The 25,941-nt window shown below is 48.4% G+C and overlaps 1 protein-coding gene across 2 annotated transcripts in view; it reads left to right on the top strand.

Annotated features, from left to right (window-relative positions):
* The first annotated feature begins 4,570 nt into the window (after positions 1-4,570).
* The window catches only part of HIVEP3 (HIVEP zinc finger 3), a 221,902-nt gene continuing 200,531 nt past the window's right edge, over positions 4,571-25,941 (top strand). Inside the window, exons 1-2 of one of the 2 annotated variants that reach the window (XM_052699164.1) lie at positions 4,571-4,682; positions 6,491-6,587. The gene's annotated coding sequence lies outside the window, so the exon portion shown is untranslated. Of the gene's footprint in view, positions 4,683-6,065; positions 6,324-6,490; positions 6,588-25,941 lie in introns of those variants that run through there. The other variant, XM_052699165.1, reaches the window with a different exon arrangement.

Genomic DNA, 25,941 nt, shown 5'->3' on the forward strand with positions numbered 1-25,941 from the left:
AGGGGGGTTGGACTAGATGGCCTTTGAAGATCCCTTCCAACTCTACGGATGCTGTGATTCTATGAACTGAAGCAATGAGGAGGAAGCACCACACCTGGCATCTTACCTTTGTAGACTTGTGCTTTTAGTTCTGAATGTTCAAACTTCAAACATCAGCTCCCCATCACATTTGCAGTCTAAATCCAACCATGAACCCTTGGGATGCAACTTAGACCTGCAGCTTGGACTGCTCCATTCTCCAAAGGTTCTGACTTTAAGGTTATGAGGGACCCAGAAGTCTCAGGCTGTCTCTCCATGGCTGTACCCAAATATGCTGCATCTCCAGGAGACCAGTACTCAGCTGCTGCTGCTTTATATCCTTCTGAGATGCTGCAGCTCTGAACTGGCAGAACATCCATGCTTTGGGCAAATGTGAAGCCTGAGGTGTGGGGAAACGCACTGTGTTCAGTTTTCCAGTCCTGACTAGGAATCACAGAACTGTAGGGGTTGGAAGGGACCTCCAGAGATCATCGAGTCCAACCCCCAAAAGAAGGAAAGAAGCTCCTTGCTGCATCAGAAATATGCTTGCCTCTGGAGCAGAACAGAATTGACACCTAGAGCTATAAAATACAGTTCTTAGTAGCTGGTGGGTCTTATTATGTTTCTGCAAACAAAGCTTCTGTCCTTGGGTTTTTCAGCTTGGCAGGTCTTTCCTCTGCACAGTGCTGTGCTGGCACGAGCCCATGGCTGCACAGCGCATCCTCCAGCAGCAGCAGGGTGGGAAGGAGAGGCTGCGTGGCATACAGGCTTCTGTTCCACTGCATGCTGCTCCAGCATGGCAACATAAAATAAACATGTTTATGCTGGGAGTTAAAATAATAACGATAATTAAAAAAAAAAAAATCAAACAAAAAAAAAACTCCCAACAATTATTTGAAGACCAGAATTCTTAAAACTTAATCAACCCGAATGATGGATCTGTGATAAATGTCAGCTGCAGGCCCAACTGAGACTGCAGGCTGTCCAACCCAATGCTTGCAGCAGAGGTCACAGTCAAAATCTGCAGACTCTTTCTCCAGTAACTCAAGATATGACTCTCCCCATCGCTCATCTGCCCTCCCATGCATATTCCTAAGCAGATGATTCCGTGATAAAGCAGCGAGGGACCATTAATATCTGCACAGCTTTGATGTCCTCAGGGAATAGTGCTACCAAACCTTGCAGTGCTTTTGCTGCCTTTTTTTTTGTGTTGGATCCCAGATGAGGAGCAGGTATTCCTGTTTATCATCCCGTGTCTTCAAGGGGAGAGCAGCCATGGAGCCCCAGGTGTGCACGGCAAGGACGGCTGCCTCGTGCCCTGCTCAAAACACCTCAGGATGGGAAAGCAATACACTCCCTATTCCACCTTAATGGTTTTATAATCACCCCCCAGCCTTCGTTTTATTCTTCTGCCCATTCACTATTTTAATTATGATTTTTTTTAATCTCCCCGGGCACTGAAACCTCTTGGATTTTGCCTTTTGGTTCAGTTATTTCGGGAACTCATTAAATGCCCAGGTCACGTGCTCGTTATTAGAAAGTGAAAACAAGTCCCTGGCTGTGCCACGGGAGAGACTTCATGGTGAATTACCGTAGTTAAGTAGTGGCTTAACAGCTTGAGACTCTTCTAACATTAGGCAGGGTTTTTTTAGACCCTTAATGCACGGCAGATTATGATGCTTTCGTTACTGAATGGTATGAGGTTATTGTCTGTGGTTGCCTTAATATGGCTCTTTGTAGAGGGATAACATGCAATCCTGTGCACGCTGTAGAGGAATTAGGTAATGTTCTCTGTTTGACGAGAACAAGGAATGATTTAAATCTAGGGGGAAAAAAAACCCCACAATAATAAGCAAAACTCATCCTACTACTTAGCTACTTTTACAGATCTTTCTAATAGGATTCAGACTGGAAGCGAAGTTGAATTGTGATGTGATTCATCAAAGTTTAAATTTCACTGGAGTGCCATACATGGGTAAAACTATTTGCTCTGAGTTGTTGCTCTCATGCCATTCCTCCCCACATTGAGATCACTGTAGGCTGTTGTGAAGCTGGGGCATCACAAAACCCTACAAGTTGCTTTTGAGGAACATCGTTTGGAGGCTGGACTTGATGATCTCCAGAGATCCCTTCCAACCCCTACAATCCTGTGATCACAGCTGGTAGTGGGACAGCAGAGAGTGTTAATTATAATTATGTGTAATGCTGCATTGTAATTATGACTCTGATCTATGAACTGGGTAGAGCAAGAATCCAAAGGTCTGCAGAATTCTGTTCTTTAACCAGTCATAGGTTGATGTGCTCATTCCGGATGCATGGACAGGTGTGCATGCTAAGAGAGCTGTATTCTAAAGTGAGGGCAGGTGATGGGAATCCAAGGTAAGCGTGTGAATACTCTCAAGTGTGTGCCTGGAGTTTGTTGTAGTTGGCAATAGGCTCAGTTTGCGCAGGAATCCTTTTATCTCTTATCAAACTGTGCTCTCTTAAACTTCAAATGAGCCAGGCTGGGTAACGTCCTCTGCAAAGTGGTTTGGGTTCTTCGGTGCAGCATCTCCCTTGCTGGCATTCCATCCCTCCTGATCAACCCTGGGACACCTGTTAGGTTCCTGGGCCATGCTTTGCCTTTATCTTTGTTGCCTCCTAAAGAGTGCAGGAAGAAAAATGGCAGAACAGCCAGCATTCCTTGCCTTTCCATAGGAACACAGAATCAGGAAGGTTGGAAAAGACCTCTGAGATCCCCAAATCTCACCCCAACACACCCCGCCATGCCCACTGCCCACATCCCTCAGTGCCAAATCCCCACGTTTCTGGAACACCTCCATGGACCCCACCATTCCCTGTGCATCCTGTGCCAATGCATCACCACTCCTTCTGAGCAGATCCACCCTGACCCTCCCCTGAGACAACTTAAGGCCATCACCTCTCATCCTAACAAGACCCAAAGAGCTTTAGTAATGCTGGTATCCAAAGGAAATGGAAATTTGTGCTACCAGTGGAGCAGGACAACTTAATACATACTTAGGAAAAAAAAAAAAAAAAGGCAAAAACAAAAGCAGCAAGCAGCATGTGAGAATCCATAGTAATTTTTTTCCCCAGATAAATGCCCATTTAATGTCAGAGCCAAAGCACTGAGCTCATCCTCGTCCTGCTGAGAGATGCGCACCTGACTGTGCGTACTGCATACACAGCACTGGAGATGGATGCTGTGCAGTGCATGGGGGAATATTTCCTTTTGCAAATAATCCCAGTGCTCAGGACAAGCTCCAACCCAGCTGTTCTCTGCCTGTGAACTTCCCCACTTGGTCGGGGCTGAAACAGCTTAGTGTTTCCAAAGCACAAGGCAATGTCAAATAGCTTTGAATAAATATGAAGATCTGTATTAAATAACAAACAGGGGCAAACAGTGTGAAGGTAATTGGTCCAAAGCACTTGCATGCTGTATGCGTGCTGTTTTCTGTAAGAAGGGCTGATGCAAACTCAACATGGCACACATGAAAAGGATTAAAACCTCATTAACTAATTGCTTTCAGGATGAGTTTATTGAGGCCTGTTTCTGGAGAGGATCAGGTGGTTGTGTTCTGCTGGTGTTGTTGCAACTCCTTGCTGCCTTCTAGCACCTGGAGATAGAGCTTGAATGGTCATAAATGTGAGGACCATGCATAGAAGCTGGAGGACTCAGACACCTCTGAACCTTCCCAATAGACTTGGTTTAGTGGGCAGTGTTGGTGCTTGGTTGGGCTCAGTGATCTTAGAGGTCTCTTCCAACTGTAATGATTCTGTGATTCTAATCAAGGCAGGAGCAACATGAAGGCAGTCTGCAAGGAGAAGCTGTTAGCAGGGCTTCTTTTCAGCATCCTGCTGTACTTGGAGGCTTCTCGTTGGGATTTTGTGAGGGATAACAGGATTCAATCCTTTCCTTCCCCCTGTGCAGCTCCTTGGGACTCCCGAAACTGGGGACAGTACTAAAAGGACATAAAAATATTAGGCAGAGTCCAAAGGAGGGCTGTGGAGGTGGGGAAGGGTTGGGCTGTGCACCACCGTTCAGTGCTCAGTTATGGATCAGTCCTCTGCCAGCAGAGCCTCGAGCTGCCTCCTGCAAATGGCCCAGGCTGGCAGATGTGACAAAAAGAAATCCAAAGAGGGAATTAAAACACAAACAGGTGTCCAGCGTGAGGCTGAGAGTGGTTTGGGGGCTCAACAGCCTGGTTATCTCACTTTCTTCCCTCTTGCTGCACTTGTTTCAATGCCTACAGTGACACACAGTGGTGATGAGTTCTGCGGTGCCAGAGCTCTGCCTGTGCTGTGCCCTGGGCTGCAGGCTGCTTAGAATTTGGCCAGACAAGGAGGCTTTGGTTTTACCTCTTCCAACACATCACCTGCTTGTTACAGCTTTTTCTCACGATCAGCAGAGAGCTCTGGGTTTCATAAGCTGATTTATGCCACCAGTGCCACGTTCAAATCCTCTTTGTTTGTTTTTCTGTCATAATGCAATTTTTTATCCCTGTGTAAGCAGCAATGGCATAAGATACAGAGTTCTGCCTGGCATGTTTCTTCTGCTCTTTATGCTCCTGGGAGCCACCAGGAAAGTGCTGCTCATCTGCTCCTTAAGAGAAATCTTCCTGCATATTCCCCATCTGCTTCTGGATGTGGTGTTTGCACAGGAGGTAGATAGCAGTTTTCACAAGGATTTTTTTTTTTTTTTTCCTAGCACGTCATTGCTTCATTTCCCAAGAAAATTCTGATTTTTTTCCTTCCCCCCCTTTCCCCCCCCATCCAAACTCCCATTCAAAGAACAATTAGATGAAGCATTGGGCTGCCTGCCTGCTTGAGCCATTGCTGCACGTTTGGTAGCTTCAACCTGAGCAATCCCAGCTTCTCCACCTATTAAGATAACCGTGCTGATAAGCTTGGTCTTGAAAGGTCTGAAAGGTGCGTGCAATCTCCCTCCTCTGGAAATTGCTCCTCGCTGGTGTGTGGGTCAAGGTCAAGCTGCTGGCAGCCCGCATCCATCTGGAGTGCTGCCAGAGGGGTTGACAAACCTCTTTTTCTCCTATTTGAGAAGCAGCTCCTTGCTCCCTCAGGCTGTGTTTGCAGGAGGACCCTGGGGGCAGTGGGTGGGCAGTGATGCTGGGCTGCTCCTGACATTTTTTCCGCCCGCCAGTGCTCAGCCAATTGGCGAGGCTGGAGCAGCGACACATGAAATATGATGAATTTCAGCTGGGGGGGGTGGAGGGAGGACTGCCTGCTCCTTGGTTTGCACGCTGGGGGCTGCAGGGAACGGCCCTTTGCTGACTGCTCCCTGCCCAGGAGAATGCAATTGGCAGCCTGGTGCTGGGGGCACCGGGACACCCCCAGTGTGCTGAGCTTTTGGATACAGTGCTGCAGGGGGAGCTGACACCGTCCCCCTCCCTCCCCCCCCCCCCCCCCAACTCTGTGCTGTCCCCAGGGAGCTGCGTTGTTAGAGGAGGAGCAGTTTTGGAGGGGCTTTGGTTTGGTTCGTTAAACCGAAATCCCACCTCCTGGAGAATGCTTTATTGCCGTGCCAGAGCTGCTGGGTTCAAACTTTGCAGTCTGATCCTCGGTTTGATGGGAAGCACTTGACAGAGCCGTGCTGTGTTAACCCTCACACAGCACCCGCCTGGGACCGAAACTGTTAATACCAAAAATTCAGTTGTAACCAATTCAACCCGGATCAGGAGCGGCCGCGCAGCTCCCTGAATCGCATCCAGCAGCTGTTCATTTTTATAATGACTGTGCATTTATCCAAGAGCCGAGTGGCAAGTTCTCTGTTTATTATTATTCCCCCCAGCGGGGAGGGCTGGGGGGGGGGGGGGGCGAATCCTATTAGAAAAAAATATATCTCTAATAATATTAATGAAGAAGGGCTGCTCACGGAAACCACACCTCCTCCTTTGCTCCGGCTGTGCCACCGCTGCTGCTTTATTAATTTATTTGTGCTGCGAGCGATGGTCCTCCAGAAGTGATAATTGGTGCACTGTATCTTTAAAAGGTTAAAACCCTTTTCAAAAAGGCCCAGACTCATAGTGGGAAAAGACAAGAGAGGCTTTGGCTGGCTTTGGATCCAGAAAACAGCTGCTGATTAGAGGCTGCGTCTTCAGGCTGAATTTATTACATATTTTTCAGCAGCAGGGATTCTAGGAGGAAGCTTCCGTTTGGGTTTCTTGAGCACGGTTTATTTTTATTCAGAGGAATAACAGAGGAAGGATTTGTTCCGGCTGGAGCATGCTCACAACCTGCAAGATCTCCCATTATTAAACTGCCTACTTTGGGGCTTTAATATACATGTGTGTTTTTTTTTTTCCCTTTTTTTTTTTTTTTTTAATTATTAGCATTGTTATTATTTGGCAGCGGGCATCCCTCTCTCTCTCTATTTTTTTTTTTTTTTTTTAATAATTTATTTCGAAAGAAAGCTGATCTCGTAATGAGCTTTCTCCTTCCTCACTCGAAACAGGTGCTAATGAAAGAATGCAAATAGCACCGCCTGAGCCGAACATCTCATAAAGACGGGAGCAGCGCGGAGCGCGGATCGCTGCCGGCCCCCACCCCAGGTAGGCACCCGGTTATTTGTCGTGGCGTTTTGCAGATGGTCCACCCCCCCCCCCAACCCCCAGCTCCTCACTGTGGCCGCACAGCGATTCCATTTTGCTTCCCCCGAAAGGTGTCAGGTTGCTGCTGCGTGCGACCGCGTACGGGCGATAAGCGGGCATACAGGCGTGTGCGCATCGCCGGGCTGATCGCTGGCTGCGCTCCCCGCCGTGCTCACCTCGGAGCTGTCACGGCCGCCCCGTCACCCCGTCCTCACCGCCGCTCCTCTGCCTGCCTTCTCCCTCTTGGCGCATGAATTCATCGTCCGCTGACAGCAACTTCATTTTCTGGCGGTGCGAGTGGGCCGCTAGGATTTCTGCCCCCGGCAGCGTGGGGCTGCTCGCCCTCCTGGGCGATGCGGGGCGGCCCTGCTCCCTTCCCACCCTCCCTTTAGGAGCACAGACTGCCGTTAATACGGCGCCCATACGCGGGTTTTTATTTGTTGTTAACGCTGATATTTTAACACGGCCCCGAATACCCTTCTGCCTGCACAAAGCCTTCCAATGTTGCTTTTTATTTGCGTGTCGGCATCCGGGATGTGATCCTCAGAGGTTTGTCCTTTGCTGGCAGCAGGAGGTTTCCCTCGGCTCGGCGGTGCAGCAGCTCCATGCAGCACTGCTCTGCTCTTTGCTCACCCTCCAGCTTTTCCGCTCTGCTCTCCCCCAGCTGCACTCTTGGGTTCGCAGCAGGGACTGCAGTGGCCTCTCCGATGGCCCAATCCTGCCCTCCCTGGGATCCATCCGGCCACGTGAACCTCCAAGGGCACAAAATCAGCCCTTTGTCTGCAGTTGGTGTTTCTGTCATCTCGATGTATCGCTCCTCTGTCTGCACGCAGTTTTTTTTTGGCCGTTAAGGAAAGCCAGCAAAAAGTTTACCCTGATTAATTGTGCGAACTGAGAATGGGCAGAGCATGAAATAAAACACGTATTTTATACAAACAACCCCTTGGGGGCTTCCTAGAAAGAGAACTTGTGAATATTTAACCTGACAGATATAAGGTAATCAAACTTGAATATGCACCCTCCCCCCCCCTTCTTCCAAAAGCAAATAATTGTTAATTAAGAGCTTGATGTGGGGTGCGTGCGGACGAACATGATTAAAATATGATTAAAATATGCTTTTGACCCATGGTGGGAGATACTCTTCCAGGGCTGGTTTTTGGCTGTGCTGCTCACAAGGACAGGCAGAGGGGTCCCAGACTCTGGGGCTGTTGTCCCATGTCCCCCAGTGAGCACATCCTTTCCTGCCCCATCTCTGGGCATCTAGAAATGGCAAATCTAGTGAGAGGGAAGTGTGTTTCTCCCCTAGATCTTATGCTCCCTTGTGCTGGGCCAGCTGTGCTCAGCTCTTGCTGGTTCTCAGTGCCATGCCAACAAACACGTGTGCCCAATGCCGAGCTGTCATTGCTTTGCTTCTTATTATTTTTTTGGAGACTTGTTCTTAATTGAGACTTGTTTTTAATCGAGTGGATGCAAGCCTTCCCAGCTGTGATGGAACATAGAGGCTTCTTGGTCTGTTTCCTCTTCCTGCTTGCTCTGTGGGTATTCTGTGGGCTGGTGCCGTGTGGGATGTTGCTACCTGTCTGAGGCTTGCTCAGGTCATCAGTGCTGGTGGGAAAAGGTTTGGTTGAGAAAGCCAAGCGCTTTGGGGACTGAGGAAGGGGAATTGGCTTCCTTCCTAATAACCATCCCCACGTGTTGCCTCATGATGATAGCAGGCATCAGCTCCTGCTCCTGGGATGCCAAAACCCTCTGTTGCTTTGCTCAACCCCACCAACCCTCCCAGCAACTGGAGTGGGACACACAAATCTTGCGTCTCGCTGCAGGAGCTGATGCTCCTCTGCAGACCTGGCTGCAGCTGGCACCACGTGGAGCTGCTCCCATGGAGTACCGTGGTGGGAGCTGGAGGGCCAGCATCCGTCTGACTTCTGTTCCTTGATCAGCTCCTGAGAAAGGGAAGTGAAACACACAGACTGTCACTCCCCGAGGAGCCCCAGTCACCCGATGCCATCATGCTTGCAAAGGAAGCTGTTAATTATTTTGCTGGAAACAGTTGTAAACTTCTGTAAACGCATACGATGTGGCTTTCAGATGGGTTTTTCAGCATTCGTGGTTCATTTTATGGAAGATACTGCAGCTAGCTTGCTCAATTGTGCTGTGCAGTAGGGATATCTGCTGGGGGAGCTGATTGCTGTAGGTGGGTCATGGATCCCTCCAGGGCTCAGTTCCTTGGGTACAGCATAGTTCTGGATTCCTGCCTGGTTTGGTAATTACCACAAATCTCTGCTATCTCTATGCGTGACATGGATCTGATGAGGAAGGTACCAGTGCCAGGAGAGAGCAGTAACCCAGTATTGACCTAAACCCATCATTTTAAATTGGACCAGCTAGGAGAGAGCCTCTGCCTTAAGCTGGTATGAGCCCAAAGCACACTGGTCTTTTTGGCTAAAAAAAATACCTCATTTCTCCATGGAAAGCTAAATACCTGCAGCTGGCCTGGCTGTGGCACTGGTTAGGATGGATGCATCAAGGAGTATGGAGTATAACATCCCAACATGTTGATTTACAGGGTGGTTTGAAGGTGCATGTGGTTATCTGAAGATCAGAGGAGTGCTGGTTTTTGCTTATCGATATTTAACCACGTTGCTGCAAAATAGATGGCAGAATTCGTAGCCCGGATCTCCTCAGTTAGTTTTCTAAAAACCTTGGAAACTTTTATTTCAAGAATGGAAATGTACCAGCTATGCAAGTCATGGATTTGCTCCACTCTGATCTCAGTGGTGATCTGAGGTGGGGGGAAGAAAGCAGCACGGCCTTTTTTGTTCCCATTTAACCTTTCTGCGTCTTACTTTCTCTTCTGTGTGGGAAATGGGGAGGAGGGAGGGGGAGCCCATTGGCCAAGATCTCAGTGTGAGTCCCTGGCAGACTGAAAATACGAGTAATAAGTTTTGACTCTAAGCTCCAACTGCAGACAGCAGTGCTTGCTTGCTGGGCCAGCACCAGTAGGAGAGGGAAACGCATGGGGGGAGGCACACATCTGACTGCACGGATAATCCATATGGTTGGATGTGGTTTAGTGCACAGATGATGCTGAAAGCAGCCCAGGCTCCTGGGGTTGTGGTGGGGTCTGGGCTGCTGGGAGGTGAATGTGGCAACCAGTTGCTGTCACCAGAAGCTGTACATGGTGTGGACAGTTTGGGGTCTCAGCAAGCTGCGTGTGAAAGCTCTCATGACTGGAGGACGTGGGACACTGCTGGCATCCCCTGAGAGCAGAGGGAGTCCCAGAAATAGATGCAGGGATGGTCCCAGCCCGAGGTTGGGCTGGATGTGTTGTGACCCAGGATGCCCTAAGGACTCTGACCCTAATGGCGCCAGCTGCTGAGCATCACCCTGCAGCTGGAAGGGGAGAATCCCACAGCCCTGCTGCTCCAGGGCTCCTGAGTGGGGATCCCATGGGACGTTGGATGTGCTGACCACCCCCTCGAGCACCCCAGATGTTTCACAGCTGGGACAAAAAATGCAACAGAGAGACTGCCCCTCGCTTCCCCTCCCATGTGCCATCTCATCGTTCTGGCAGCTCTTGATGTGGGATGCATGGGCATCTCTGAGAGGAGCTCGGTCGATGAAGTCTGGTCGAGGAGGTGACCGCGGGTGGCTGGACCATCTCCCATGGCTCTACAGGAAGGGCTCAGGGCTGCTGCTGACTCATGGCCCCCACTTGGGGGCTGCCGGGAAAATGGAGTGAGTAAACCCTGATGTAAGGAGTAATCTGTTGAAAATAATTCACTGCGGAATTCATCGTTCTGTTCTGTGAGTGAGAAAGGCGAGCGCTGCTTGTAATGATGTCAGGATGATCTCAGAGTCCTTCAAAGCACACCTCCGCTGCAAACAAAACTTTTAACCCCCCTTTTTCAGCTGCCCTTTGAGTTGAAGCATGTTATACCTACCCCTGGTGGGTGTTGCTGCAGAATGATAAATTTTAAATCAAAAGGTCTAGAAGGCTTGGAATAAGCAAAGGAAAAATTGAGAGGGGTTTGGTTAGAACTTGTGTGGTCTCCCAAATAAACCTCATGTGCAGGAGAGACGCCGGGAGGTGCCCAGCTGTGCAAGCAGCATCCCCTCCTGCCCCAGTGCTGGTTTATCTCACCTGTATCCGTCCTACATCCTCTATTTCCAAGGAGTTCCCAGTCCTCACAAGCCAGTTCCCATTTTCCCACAGGTTTCAGTCCCCCAGGACGCATTTGTTGGCCCTGACTCTGTGTTGGTTGTTGCAGTCAGGTTGGCACTCCTGCATGTTGCAGGTGTCCCCATGCTGACATCCTGCTTTTAGTTGCTTAACTCGTATTCCCACCCTGAATTTTGTTTTCGGTTCTGGCATCTGAGTGAATTTTATAGGAGCGTGAAAACTGTTGAGCTGAACGGATGGTTTTGTTTTTAATGGCCGTACCAAAGCAGTCTGGTCAGGTTTCTGCAGAAAGCTATGTGCTGTATTTGCTAGGAGTGGATGCTGTGTGCAAACTGGCATGGCCCGTACATCTCCAGCAAGCACGGGCAATTTCTCATAGTTTAATTATAGCCAGAGCAAAGGATGTGCCTTTCAGCTGGGGCAGAAAATGTTCTTTTACTCCTCTGTTAAGGTGTGGATTGATGGGATTTGCTTTTCTTCTTGTGAGGACGTGGCGCTGAAGTGGTGTGGAAGCAGAAGGTGTGCTGTAAGTTGTGCTCCTTGGTTGGATGTTGCTTCAAGTTATTCTTCCTCCTCTTTGTGTGCCCGAAAAGCCACGCGTGTGCTCTGCTAGGAAGATATGAAGACAAATGGCATAGATGGTGTGAGTGGCTGGGTAAGATCTGGGTTACTAGCAGTGCTGGTGTAAGACAGCAGTGACTTTCAGTCACACTTCTTCCTCTGCCTTCATTGTGCACCAATAAGAGGCATAACTGAGGCGATCAGAGGGCTGGGGCACCTCTCTTATGAGGAAAGGTTGAGGGAATGGGGCTTGTTTAGCTCAGAGAAGAGAAGGCTCCAGGGAGACCTGGACATTGTGGCCTCCCAGTGCTTGAAGGAAGCGGATGAACAGGAGGGGGAACGGCTGTTTGTGAGGGTGGATGGTGACAGGACAAGGGGAATGGTTTTAAAGTGAGACAGGGGAGGTTTAGGTTGGATATGAAGAGGAAGTTTTTCACCCAGAGGGTGGTGAGGCACTGGTACAGGTTGCCCAAGGTGGCTGTGGGTGCCCCATCCCTGCAGGCATTCAAGGCCAGGCTGGATGTGGCTCTGGGCAGCCTGGCTGCTGGTCGGTGACCTGCACAGAGCAGGGGTTGGAGCTGGATGAGCGTTGTGGGCCTTTGCAACCCAGGCCATTCTGTGGTTCTATCATAACATCGGTCTTTGTGTTCCATCCCCTTAAGGAAGTGCTTTGTGGGATCCTGGTCTTGGTGGGGATACCAGGGTGCTTTATGGTGGGGGGAGGGGAGCAAAGGAGATGCCTTTCCATGAACTGTGCAGAAAGTTTGACTGGGCTGTGTACGTGAGGGTAATGCAGGGAAGATCTCCATCCTTGCTTCAGGTCTTAGTGGTACAGCTTATATTTCCATGCCCTGCTTTGAACAGCTCTGTGTCAACCAGCAGAGATCGATGCTCCAAAATGCCAATAATATAAATAGCAGCAGACCTGAAAGTGTTCTGCAAAACAAACTTGCACAAGGAATACCAGCAAGGTAGCAAAATTCCAAGAACACCCAATCTACCAAAAGTACGGCTGAGTAGTGAGTGCAGGAATGAGGTGAGTTAGGGTAGAGCTCAGCAAAGGCTCTAATTTGTGTGCCTTCAGCTGTCAGGACCTGTATTCCTCTCCATACATCAGGGTGCTGTGGGGTTGATTTCCATCCTGAGCTCATTGGTTCTGGTGGGATTCTCGGTGCTGTCTCCTGGTGTGATGCTGCTGCTTGTGAAGATCTTTCCAGATCATATGATGGAGATGGAGATAACTATAACAAAGATGCAGATTTCCATTGCTGTTTCTTGCAGAGTTTATGTTTCTTCTCAGTCAGGTGGGTTTTGCTCAGTTTTGCCATTGCAAAGGCTTCTCAAGGTCTGAAGTGGTGTAGTCCCAAATCAGAAATGCATACTGGGATAAATGACTTGATTATGAGAAACCTTCTTTGGTTCTGCATGGCTGAATAACCATAAAATGAACCAGGTACTCAATAGAAAACTGCAAAGGGGACAAGGGGGGTGGGGGGGATGTGCACATTGATACCACATAAAGGTTGCAAAGTTAAGCAGTCAAAAAATGGAACAAGTGTTTGGTTGAATAAGCAATCCCAACTTCCCCGTGCGTGCACGGTGTTTATGAGATAGAGAGCAATCTTGTCTTACTTACAGCTCTCAATAAATAGATATCTAAGATGAGCTCGGTCATGTATGAGCTCGGTCATGTAATTAAAGACTTTTGACACATGGCCAGATGCTCTGCCTTTATGTTTGTATAAATGAGAGCAGAGGGTGGCTGTGCGCCACTCTGCCTGTGCTCAAGTGGCTTCAAAATAGGCTCTTTGTGCATCTAGGTGGCCCAGAGGGATGGGACTGTCCCCTGTGCAGGAAGGGAAAGGGAGAAATCCCAATTATCTGGCCTGGTCTGTTTGTGCAAAAGGTTATGAAAGGTGTGCTCTGCAGACGGGGGGGGGGGGGGGGGGGGGGGGGGGGTTGCACTGATTTTGCAGGCAGGGTTTCAGGGATGAAATTCTAGCTCCCCAGGGGATGGGCAGTGACTCTGTGGGAGGTGGCTTGGGGAGTATTTGGAGCCCATCTGAAGAGACACAGAAGAGCAGAGCAGGCCTTTCCTTTGAGAGCTCTGCTGGCTGCATGGGCTCCTGCACACTGCAGTCTGCAGGGATTGCTCGAGGTAAGGACCTGTTTGGCCAATGGCACCCCATGAGCACCTTGGTTTTCCTACCCCCCACGTCCACGATGGCTGTAATCCTATGAGAAGTGACTGACTTTGTACAGAGGATTGTTGGAAGGAGGGAGGGGACAACAGAACGTGTAGGGTTTGTGTTACTGTCACGGGGAGGAATTGCTGCGATGAGTTTCATGTCACTTATGGTACATTTTTCTTCTTTTAAGATGACCGATCTCCATGCTTTACCTAGGGCGTGCTGCTCCCCAAACCCAAACTCATGCCAGTAGAAGTCATCCATGAAGTTGGTATTTGTAGACTTAGCCTTGGAGTGTTGCAAACCAAGTTTTATTCCTGTGTACGTATTTCTGTATTTGCACTACATCCAAGAGGTGGTTTGACGAGCTCCTGCAAATAACCCCACTTATTTTTGGGGAATGTTTTTTAGTAGTCTAAACCTTTCTAAAACCTTAAAGCTCCATAAGCAGCTTAAACCAATCTAAAGCCTTAGATCATTTTAAACAGCTTGTGCCAATAGAAGGACTTGGATTATCTTAAATGCCTTAAAGAGATCTAAAGCTTTAGTGAAAGAATTTGGCCAGTCTTGGATTTGCTTGGTGGTTTGATTGGATTTCATGGGCATGTTGGTCACCACTGGGTCACTGCCCAACCTCTGTTGGGGAAGACACCCTGATTTTCTCTATCCTGTGATTTTGGGTATTTGAGGGGCTGATGTTTAAACACAGAAGTAAATCCCGAATCTTTAACCTTAACTCTGCCCTCAAGTGAAGATCATCTGTAACTTCTGTATGCTGTCCCAGGTTCGTTTGGCTAAATATGTCTAACTTGAGAGAGAAAATATGTTCTATTGCACCAATTAAGGATTCTCAAAGAATTGTGATGGCCTGAATTGTCCTTTGCAGTTTAGATTCTTATCACTTGCTTATAGAGCTTTGAAAATCTGATGTTAAGACTTGGCGGCTTAATTAAAGGCCTTTAAAAATGTACAGAAATGAAGGAATGAGTCCAGACTGTGACTTCAGTTAATTTGGACGTTCTCTAATTATTGCTTGCTTTGTGCTACAGCATCATCACAGTGTGAACATAGGATCTAACACTTCCTTCACTTGGCAAGAGCAAATCATAAGTAATTCAGGCTCAGGGTTTGGGGGGCTCTTCCTTTTGTGCTTTATCTTATTTTTGTAATTTAAATGAGATGAATTTTTCCTTGCGTGTCAGCCAGCCTTTAAGGCTGAGTTATTTGATTTCCCTTTGAGCGCAGTGGCACCGAAGGTTTTTTTACTCCCATTGACAGGTGGAGTAGCATCCTCAGGAATTATTTCATTAGAAGATACATCAATAATGGTACCAGATACATGTGAAGACAGCATCAGAGCAGAAATTTTCTGCTCAAACGCCTTAACCAAGAGAAGGAGCTGATGCACTTCTTTTGCTGAGTGCTTGGACGTGGAGTTGAATCCTGCTGAGCTCTGCCATGAGCAGTGTCTGCCTTCAATCCCTGCTCTATGCAAACAAAGCAGTTTTGTGCAGATCTGATGTGGGGCAGCATTTTAGATCTTCCTTGTGTCATAACTGCTTTAACTCATAAGAAAGCTAAGAACAAGTTTTGGTTTCAATTTTAGATACGGCTGTTTTCTCAGGTTTAAGTGTTGGTCTGCTAACAGGTTGTTCTCAGTGAGGCTGCTAAAAAGTTCCAATCTCCTGCATTTTATTCACTTTACTTACTAATGCATTTATTCATAGAAATGGGGAGTGCTTGTTGGAAGGTGAACTGCTTTTCCTTTCAACTTGCCACACGGAATTCTTTTGCAGATGGTATCATTCCTACTTCATACTTAAAGCAAGAAGCATGACTGCTAGCTCAGCACCTGAGAATATCTGGTGGAAAATTCTGGGATTTTACACTTAATAACACCTATTTTTTAAGTAAATTACCAAAAATATAAAAAACCCAACCCAATCTCTACTGTAAAATGCATCCATAAATTCCAGGGCTGTGCTCAGTGCTGGAGTCTCACTGTGGCTCAGGCAGCTTGCCCTGGTCCTGCTCTCTGCTACGTGATAAATAAAGTTCCTTTCCTTCCTTAGAATATCTGACCCAGGGAGTTCAGGATGAAGTTTGTTAGAAATGTAAACAGGCTGCAGCTGGGTAAACCGCTGCTGAATCAGGGCAGGGAGCAGAGCAGCCTTTTAAATCTGGTTCTGTTTTTCCCCACCGCTGACCTGGTGCTGGGGACTGGATCTCCTTCTGTCGCCAAACTGCAGTGCTGTGGACCTCTGTACCCTCGTGTCTGTGTCTGCTTGGGTGAAACAGGGTGAGCTCTTAGCTTTCCTGCTGTCTGTCAGGAGCAAGTGCTGGGTTTGGAGCTGGTGAAAAGCTGTGGAGCGCCCGCTTCCCTCTCCATGGCAGCTTGGTGCAATTACTTGTTTTACCTCGCTTAGCCCCTTTTACTTTTTTTTCTGCTTTATCTCCTTTGCTCCAAGCTCTTGAGCGCTCTCAGCTCTGCTCGCCTCTGCCTGGAGGCTCAAAGCAAAACCAAAGCAGCCAGTGCAGAAATTCCCTATTGCATCCTCTTGCTCTCAACTACCTGTCCCATATTCTGTGCCATTCACAGCTATAAAATAGAATGATTCCTAGTGCTGTTTATTAGTAGAAAAACAAAAGAAAGGTCTCTTCTTCTCCCTTGGATGTTTTCTATCCCCTCCCAGGAATGGGTCAGGCACCCATGTGCGCCAGTTGCAGAGAGCCCCACTGAGCACAGAACAGTCCTGGGGTTTTGCATGGACAGAAGCAGCTGCAGATGGGAATTGCCATCAAGCAATGCTAAAGCAAGAGTTAAATAGGTTTGATACAAACTGTAGTGAGGCTTCTGTGGCTGTTTTACTGAAACATCTATGGCTGGTGTGTGTGTCACCTCAGAGCAGCCTCTGTGTCCCCAGTTTGCTTTGAGGCCAGGTGAGACCCTAAAAGTGGGCCTGAATGCAGATGGACTGGGATTGGTACAAGCATTGCTCACTTCTGCCCTTGCCCTTATGGGGTGCAGAGAATAGTTTGAGGTATAGAGGGCTGTAGCAGAGAGCCCTGCTGGAAGGTCCCCAGGCCTCAGTTTGCTCCCACATGCAAACTGCAGCAGTACAAACAAGTTGGTGATAATCCACCCAGCAATCTGGCATCTTCCTTGGAAAGGGCCCTGATTTCAGAAAGTATCGCTGTCCAGAACAGTGTTCAAGCATGTGCCTGCCTGTAAGCGTGAATTTAATTGCCATCCTGCAGAATGTTGTGCTTAATCATCTTCCTTGGTGCTGCTTCTGACTCAGGGCTGCTGTTGGCATCCTGCAGGGTGCACCACAGTGGGAAGAGCTGCCAGGGCTGCATATGTCTCATGTGCATGGCTGGGTGTTGCTGAGGAAATGTGTGGTAGGGAAGGGAGCTTGAGGTTCTCTGGTAAAGAAAACAGCTCTTAATTAATTGGATGAATAGGGTGAGTTGCTAAAACACGCAGTGTTTGTGGCAGCAAAGGGTTTGTAAGGACAGGAGTTTGGTTTGAGGATAAATGAACCTTTGCAGCTCTTAGAAGCTTGCTGGAACTCCTCATCTTTAGTCCCTTGAGACGCAGTCAGCAGCTTGGGGCTTCTTCCAGACTTCCTGGAAAGCCCAGAGGTTCCCCACATCTGTGTGCCCAGGTGCAGGGAGCAGTGTGCGTGCGTAAGGGTGTGTGTTTGGGAGCATCGTGGGAGATGCAGAGCTGGGGACTTGCACCTGCTGGGCTGCTGACCACAGGAATCTGTGCACAGCAGTGACCTGTAACAGCTTTCTACCATTGGTTTGAACTCCCTTTTCTCCATATTGATGCCTGGGGACTTGCGTGGTCGGTGCCACGAGACACCTCGTGCAGGGGAGAAGTTAGGAAGGTTGCTCACAGTGTGTGTTGGTGCTGATTCCTGAGCACAGCAGCTGCCCTGCCAACTGCTTGTGGGGATGTTTACTCGTGATGTCTCCAAGCCTCGGTAGGAGTCACTGCACCCCTCTCATTCTCTGGGATCATAGAATGGTTTGAGCTGGAAGGTGCCTTTAAAGGCCATCTGTTCCAACTCCCAGCAGTGAGCAGGGACACCCACAGCTCCATCAGTGCTCAGAGCCCCTCCAGCCTCACCTTGGGTGTCTGCAGGGATGGGCACCACCACCCCTCTGGGTGTTGAGCTGTGGAGAACAAGCAGAGCTAACATGATCCCAGTGTTACTGGGGATCTTGTTACTGGGCCAGAGATGAAGATGAGTGAGTGGGCATGAATTAATGGAAGGTTTGGGCATGTCAGGAATTTAGGTGGAGGTTTTTTTTTTTGTTACGCAGGGAGATCGGTCTGAACCAAATTGCAGTGGGAACTTTTAATATAAATTATTTCTTAAAAGCACTTGGACGTAAGGACAAACTTGAAGATTATGGCTGATTACTTCAAAAAGCAAAATCACTCAATTTGCATTTGACATCAAGGGAAAGAACATTACCTGCATATACAACCTAGAATGGAGTAGGCTTGGGGAGTGAGTGAGCATCTGAAGTCTTGCTGTCAGATGCTGTCCTTTCCCTGCGCGATACTTTTAATGCTTTCCAGCTGGGCTGGACTTATCCACTCAGAAGGATCCGAGTCTTTAAAAGCACTAAGGAGAAGACCATTGGTGCTCCCCCAATGGAGAGCTGAGGCCCATAGATAGAATCATTAAGACTGGAAAGTACCTGTAAGATCACCCAGTCCAACCTCAGCCCACCCCACCATGCTCACAGCCCTCAGTGCCACAAGCGCACAGTTCTGGAACACCCCAGAGATTGTGACCCCAGAGATTTGACCCCACCACTCCCTGGGCAGCTGTGCCAATGCATCACTGCTCTTTGGGAGAAGAAATTCTTCCTGATATCCAACCTGATGGAAGGACAGCAGCTGGAGGCTGTGTACACAGACTGAGCTCACACCTCAGATTTGCAATCAGGTATTTTAACCCAACGATGCTCTCAACCAGTCCGTGGAAGCAGGGCACGTGTTGTCCTCAAAGGTCTGCTGTGATCCCTCTCACCTTCTTTGCTGTCAGTCTATAATGAAAATTTAATGCTGCTGTTCTACAGGAGAGCAGTAGTGTGGGAGTAACTCCCTGTATGTGAAACAAAACGATGTTGTGGCTTTTGGTACAATGGAAAGGGCACTTCCTTCCCCTGCTGCTGTCTTGATAGGTATGTCCCTAAGGAAAGCATGCAATCTTTTTATTATTGACCACGTAACTCAGGGCAGAGTGACATTATTTGTCAGTAATACAACACCAGAGGAGCTGCACTTCTCTCTCTAATTTTCCAATAAGCAAATGAAGCCACATGCAGTGCTTCACTAAACCCTCTCCTCTTTGGCTTCCCACACATGCACGGTGTCTGCGTTCCTTCCATTAAGTAATGAAGTTTCATGACCAAAGCTCTCTCCTCCGCTGGTGGCTGTGAGATTGCTTCACTTGTAGGGAGAATCCATTCCCCTGGGGCAGTGAGCGGAGTGGGCTCAGGGGGGTTCAGTGCCAGTGAGTACTGGCTGAATAGAAATGGATATGTCCTTTGGTGCCAGCTCTGTGTGCACATTGGAGCATGTCTAGAGAAGAGTCAGAATGAAAGCACAATATCTATTTCTGTATTTTCAGTGCTAGATGGAGCTTACAGTGCTCTGGAGCATGCGCAGACATCTGTGTTGTTGTAGGACCTACCAAGCAGTGGTGCCTGGAGGCCTGAGCAGATCCATGGCATCACAGCCCATCCAGGCATGGGGTCATGGGTAACTTCCTGGTCACGGGAAATTCCATGGTTATGGACAACTCCTTTGTTGTTGGCAGCTCTTTGGTCATGGACAACTCTTTGGTTGTGGGCATCTCCATGGTCACAGGCAACTCTTTGGTCATGGGCAGCACTTTGGTGTTGGGCACCTCTTTCGTAATGGGCATCTCCTTGGTTGTAGGCAAATCGTTGGTCATGGGCAGCTCGTTGCTCACAGAAGATGAAACTTGAACGAGGAGCTGCAATGGTTAGAGAGGAGAAACAAACAGAAAGCCATAAGGTTTGCACTGTAACAGGAATACAGTGGGCACTGAGTTTTGTCACTGAGAATTGTGACATATTCAAGTGATAAATGAGAGATTAGGGTAAAAAAATAATCAGTCTTACAGCACTGAAATAGAGGGGTTATAAGAAGGAGGCATCCTTGTCCCACATTTTGGCTGCAGCATCCCTGGGAAGTTTAACAAGTGCCAGGAAAGCCATGTGGGATGCTTAGGGAACAACTGGCTGTGCAGAGGGGAGGACAGGTGGAAGAATATTGTCCTCTGCGGAAAGAAAAAAGGAAAGTAGCAGATAAAGGCCAGAGTGATTTGCCAGGAAAGTTGCTATAGAACAGTCAAAAATTCCATTTCCTGGAAACAGAATCTTCTGACTAAAAGATTTTGCCCTTTCTGCTGAGTAGCTGTGTTAGTATGCTCATAGGCATACTTTTAAGTTGGATATTTATTACTATGCTGTAGAAAACTTATCACAGTTTCTGGACAACTCCCTCCTAAACCCCTAAGCAATTAGTGCTTGTTCTTCCATCTTTCCAGCACATCATCTCATGTAACACTGAACATCGCTGCCTGTTCTTACAAATGCTACAGCATTCCTGGGATTTTCAGAAGCGTTGTGCTTCTGCTGTTGTGATGCTGATTGCCAGGGGAATAATTACACTGGATTGAAAAAAAAAAAAAAAAAAAAAAAAAAGAAAGATGTTTTTTGGATTTTGAATTTTGAATTTTGGATGTCAGGGGGAAGTTCTTTGCTATGAGAGTGGTGAGGTGCTGGAACAGCTGCCCAGAGAGGCTGTGGTGCCCCGTCCATCCCTGGAGGTGTTCAAGGCCAGGTTGGATGGGGCCCTGGGCAGGCTGGGCTGCTATGAAATGTGGAGGTTGGTGGCCCTGTGTGTGGCAGGGGGTTGGAGCTGCATGATCCTTGAGGTCCCTTCCAAGCCTGGCCATTCTGAGATTCTGTGATCTTTTAAGTAACTGTCCATGGGTTATTTACAACTATTTTCCACCACATCGTCCTTTTGCTGGTTCTGCAGCTGTGGCAGACAGCAGAATGACACATACATTTCTGTGCTATTTCTTCCCAAAGCGCAAGGCTGGAAGACAGGAAAAGCCAAAACTTATTTCTCTAGGCAACATCCAGCAAGCTTCCTGTATTTGGAGGTACTGTGTGCTCCAAGGAACTCACACACGGGATTATTGCAGGGAAAAGTCAAATTGCTGAAGGAACCACCGCAGCTCACGCTGCATTCAAACCTTGCGAAGGTGCATCACCTTAAATACAATGGCTGGATCCATCAGGTGAGCGTGTGCTCCTGGAGGGAGGAGAGGCCTCCCCAAAGGATCGTTGCTGAAGGGTGCATCTGGAAAGAGCAGCCTGCAAGGTGCGGTGCGCGGTAGCAATTAGGCGCATGCATGCATGCAAATGCAGGGCAGCGGTTCGCCTGCAGTGCTTCTCCTGCCAGTGGGCATGGAGCTCCTTCTTGGCAAACTGTGTCCTGAGCATCTGCAGGACTAATAAGCTAGAAAACAGGCCCTGGGGAAAGCCCCTTTCCCTCCCCCTTTCTTTTTTCGCTTTTCTTTTTTGTTAATTCGTTTTATTTTATTTTTTTCGTGGCAGAGAGCAGAGATTTGCAAGACAAAAGCGTTTGCTTTGCATTGTGCATTTTGTTTTGTGTCTGTGGCTGTGTGGAAACACACCTGCCATTTTACTGCTTCCTGCAGCAGATGCAAATAGAGCATCCTCAGGAAAATGTTACATCCCTTAAAATAAACTCTGCTGCTCAGCAGCGCGTGTTGCCTCTGGTTTCGTGCTGGAATGTGTCTGCAAAAACAGAAAGCCACAGGGTAAAAATACAATTGCCCACCAGTAATAAAGAGGAGTTCCTGTGAAAGCTGCACTCGGCCTTCTATCATTTACAAAGTTTGAGAGTGGAGATGTTCGGGGCAGGTGGGTTTTGGAGTTTTTCCTCCATCTCCTTCCTTCTTCCTCCCCCTCCTGTTCTGCTCTGGGGGCCCTCGCCTGGCTCTGTGCCTGAGGCTGAGCTGCTTTGGAATTGCTCTGAGTCTGCTGGGCAGTGGACAGAAGTCTCTCTGGCTGCTTGGGGTGGCAATGCCTTACTGTGCATGGATTTTTTCCTTTTCTTCCTACTCCTTTGCTGTCATACAGAAAGCCCAAACAGGAAGAGGTTAATAGGAGGAAAGTCAAACAGAGCTGAATAGGTCAGAATTTGTCTTGCTTTTGGTTTCCTTGCCCTAGAGCCAGCCTGTGTCTGGCACATAGAGACCTTGAAACCTGCCTGATGGAGTTTCATTCTTGGTTGATCACATTGCCCTTGAAAGAATCTGTATTCTGTTCTGCAGGAAAGTGGAAAGATGAAGAAGCAAATCCTTCATGCAGCTGCTGCACCCATGCAGCCACCTGAGCTCAGAGGGTGCAGTTCTGCACATCCCATCTGCAGAGGTCTCCAAGCATCAGCTGCTGGGCAGGAGCACAGCAAGGCTTGCTTTTCTTCTTTGGTGGCTGCTCGTGAGGTTTTGCTGCTGCTCAGGCTGCCTGGAGCTCTGGTTTGCAGGATGCAGGTGCAAGGAGGGGTGTGCGGATGCTTGGGGTTTCTCACCTGAAAAAGGAGTAGTTGAGTCATTGCGGAAGCTTTGCTATCTGTAAAATCGTAGATAGGGGTTGCTACCAGCACTGATTCAAGACAGAAAGCTGATAAAGCAGGCAAAACCTACCTGGAGGTCTCTGTGGGTGTCTGAAGACATTGTCTGGAATCAGTTTTGATTTTAGTCAAAATAACATCTGGTGATCAAACGATGAAGTGGTTGTTATGGGGGGAGATGGATGTGCATGGGGATGAGGGTGAAGCATAGATATTTCTTCAAGGGGTGGGTGAGGTCTGGGGGCCACGGTGGCAATGGCTGAGGAGGAGGACAGGGATGGGCGTGCAGCAGTCCCATAACCTTGGGTTCCATGGAGCTGGAGCTTACAGGAGGCTCTGGGTGGGGTAGCACCAGGAAGGAGGTGTTAGGGGAGGCTTGGTACAGTGAAGAGCAATCGCAGTGTATGGGAAAAACTGGCTTCAAGAGACTGCTGACTATTGATGGGCAATCTGCTGCAGGGCTCCAGTTTTTGGAAGCACCAGCAGGGCGGTGTCAAGCCAGGATTGCATGGAAGCACATGGGATGGATCAGAGCCGCTCCCTGGGCACACAGGTGTGGCTGTCACAGCCCCTGCTCTCAGTGTTTGTCTTGGCTCGGGAGCTTAGCAGAGGGCTATGGGACATGCCTGCCCATGCGGACAGGAATTCCCCTCGAGGCTTGCTGGGTTCAGGTGTCTTTTCCCCAGAACTGCTGTTGGATCACTATGGCTGGCTCCAGTTTGCAGCATCCCTCCCTGCTGGGTCAGTGGCTGTAGGAACGGTCCTGCTGCTTTCCACACCCTGGTTGGGCTGCGAGGGGGACGTGGCACAAACTCTGCTCTGTGCTTGGTCTGTCTGCCTGTTGGCAACCTTGCCCACAACAGGGGAATGGGAACTTGGTGATCTTTAAGGTCCCTTCCAACCTAAGCCATTCTATGATGGTATGATCTTGGCTCTTTCTTTCCCTTCATCCCAACAGTGATCCGTTGCGATCCTTTTGGTTGCCCGATGACTTGCAGGAGCAGGAGAGTGCTCTTCCATCCTTTCTTCAAATGTCAGCATCTCAGGAACATGCACATTGATTGCAGGGATGGTGTGCAACACTTGGAAGAATAGTTCAAGCCGTGGCTGACACTTCAGCCATGGTATTTTGTGCCATGAGTACAACTGTCCCCCTTCCTCACGAAGCTCTCCACATCAGGAGCAGCTGAATCTGTTTCCAAGTCATATTAACATCTCTTAACCTCCCAGCTCTATTCTGTCCTAGCAGAGCAGCTTGCTGAAGTGGTCGCAAACAGCTGTATGTGCTGCTAAGCACAATGCCACACTCAGCATTGAGCAATGCCAGACATTCTGCGTGGAGAAGATCAGAGGCTTTCTTCTTTTAATCATATCTTTCCTTGCCTGGTGAGAACATCTCTGTGCTGCCTTGGCTAATAGCAGGAATCCTGAGCAAACACAGAGAGGGATCTGCTGTGAAGATCGGGCTACTGCCGGCTTGCCCAGACAGCTCTGCTCTCCCAGCAGAGCAAACCTCTCCAGCAGGGCCTCCAGTAACCTCACCTGTCCTCCCAGAGGTAATTGTGGGCAGATGAGTTGCCTGGGTATGATGTCATTATGCTTTGCTACTGCTAATTTGTTAAATGCAAGCAAAGGAGGTTGGTGAGATGACTGGGAGCGTTAGCACATAGCATCAAGGACTCGAATGGATGATGTAGCCAACTGGAAGAGATTCCCTGCTGGAGCACTGTGGCACTCCCTGTCCTTTCTCAACGTGCTGGTTCCTGTTGCTGTGAGCTACCTGCTTCAGGCTCTGAGGAGGTGCTTGGCACAGCCCTGCCTGGAGTTTGTTGCCACGGTTTCTCCCAGTTGCTGGATCTGTACAGAGGTTCTCCCATGGGTTACATGATCCTGGGAGCCTCCTCTTGTCACAATACAGGAATAGCTATGGCTGAAGGGATGCATTACCAGCGTAGATCTTATCCATTGTTTTCAAGTTAAGGCTTGAGCGTTGGTGCCCTCTGAGATCTGACCAGTGTGCGCTCAGTGCACAGTATCAGCTGGAAGCAGAGCAGGAATTCAGGCTCTGGTCCAGCTCCCACGGTGTTCCATGAGGTAGGGTTGCTAGACATCCGTGTAACATGAGATTTCCTGCATTTCAGACTCGAATCCTGTGAGCTGTATTGAAAACATACGTGATGCTATCCTTCCTGTATTTCCTGTACAGTTTTAATATGGGACGTGAGAAATCCTGCTATCATCTGCCCCCTCCTTTACTGTATTTCTTAGAATGTTCTTCATCTCCCCTCTTTTCCCTGAAATTGTGAATATGTCCATCAGCTGGTGAGGACAAAGCAACCCCTAGAACGTGTTTCAGGTTTTTACTTGTATCTTGTAATCCAGCCACTGGAATTCTTTTAAGACCTTCAGTAGAGTTAATCAGACTGCCTTGCAGCTTTATTTTGCTACTCCCTGCTAAGGTGAAAGATGAGGTGATCTCTATCAGATAATTGCTGTATTACGTAATTAATTGGGAGATAAAAACCAGGTTATCCCAATTGCTTGGTGTTTGAGCTGATTTTGCAAACAGTTAAGAACTCGGGGTCTCAACTCTCCAAATTTCTGCAGTCAGTGTCACACGATTATACACAAAAGGAAATTGAGATTATTTCAAATGAGAATGAGCACGGTGGGAAGAGGTGGTGAAAAATTTATTGTCTGAAAAAGAGTGGTTAAGTATTGGAACAAACTGCCTGGGGAAATGGTGGAGCCACCATCCCTGGTGGTGTTCCAGAACTGTGGAGATGTGGCTTTGAGGGACGTGGTCAGTGGGCACGGTGGTGGGATTTGGGTCGGGCTGGGTGACCTCAGGGGTCTTTTCCAACCTTCATCATTGTATGAAATGAGTCCCCTGAGGTTCAGTCATGATCTGAGCTTCCCAGCTGCACTGATATTGGAGCATGTATGAGGAATACCCTGAGGAAATATGGAATGAGTGTGTGAGGTGGTTCCCAGGTGGAAGGGAGAGCTGTGATGAAAGGGGAAGCTCTGGAGGACCTCACCTGCTTCTGTGCAGAGGTTCCATGGTTCCCCATGGCCAGGAAGATGAATTCACTTTAGGATAAATGTAATGACCAGCTATTACAGTGATGAGAACAGAGCAATTTCCTTACTGAGAGAAGATTAAGAGCATATCTACATCATCATAATGAGAGACAGTCCTGTCTTCGAGTTCACAGTCCACTGCAAAGTGTAATAGTGAATTCATAATGATGGAGTTGAATTTGGGATTTGCCAAATTCACTGTCCAAATGATCAAATGTACATTAAATAGAAACAATTACGGATAACTTTGGAGCCAGTCACAATGCAGTCCAGTGACTACAATGCAGTCCAGTGACTGCAGTGCGAACATCTTGGGACATACAGCCCACATAGGTGCTCTGATGTTACTCCAACAAGGCTGCTTTCCCAGGGAGACATACTTAATTAAGGTCTGATGATTTTGGTGTTTGGCTAAACCAAGCTTCTAGCTATCACACCTTGCTTCTAGCAGGCAGGTCTGCTTGACCACAGTCTTTAAACTGGGAAGAGAGGGAGCACACACATTTGTTTCTGAACTTGAGAGAGCAGCATTGGGCTCTGCTTCCCCATCCCTGGCTGCAAGAATGAGCTGTG

The sequence above is a fragment of the Tympanuchus pallidicinctus genome, unplaced genomic scaffold, assembly GCF_026119805.1.
Source record: "Tympanuchus pallidicinctus isolate F22 unplaced genomic scaffold, pur_lepc_1.0 scaffold35, whole genome shotgun sequence".
NCBI lineage: Eukaryota > Metazoa > Chordata > Aves > Galliformes > Phasianidae > Tympanuchus > Tympanuchus pallidicinctus.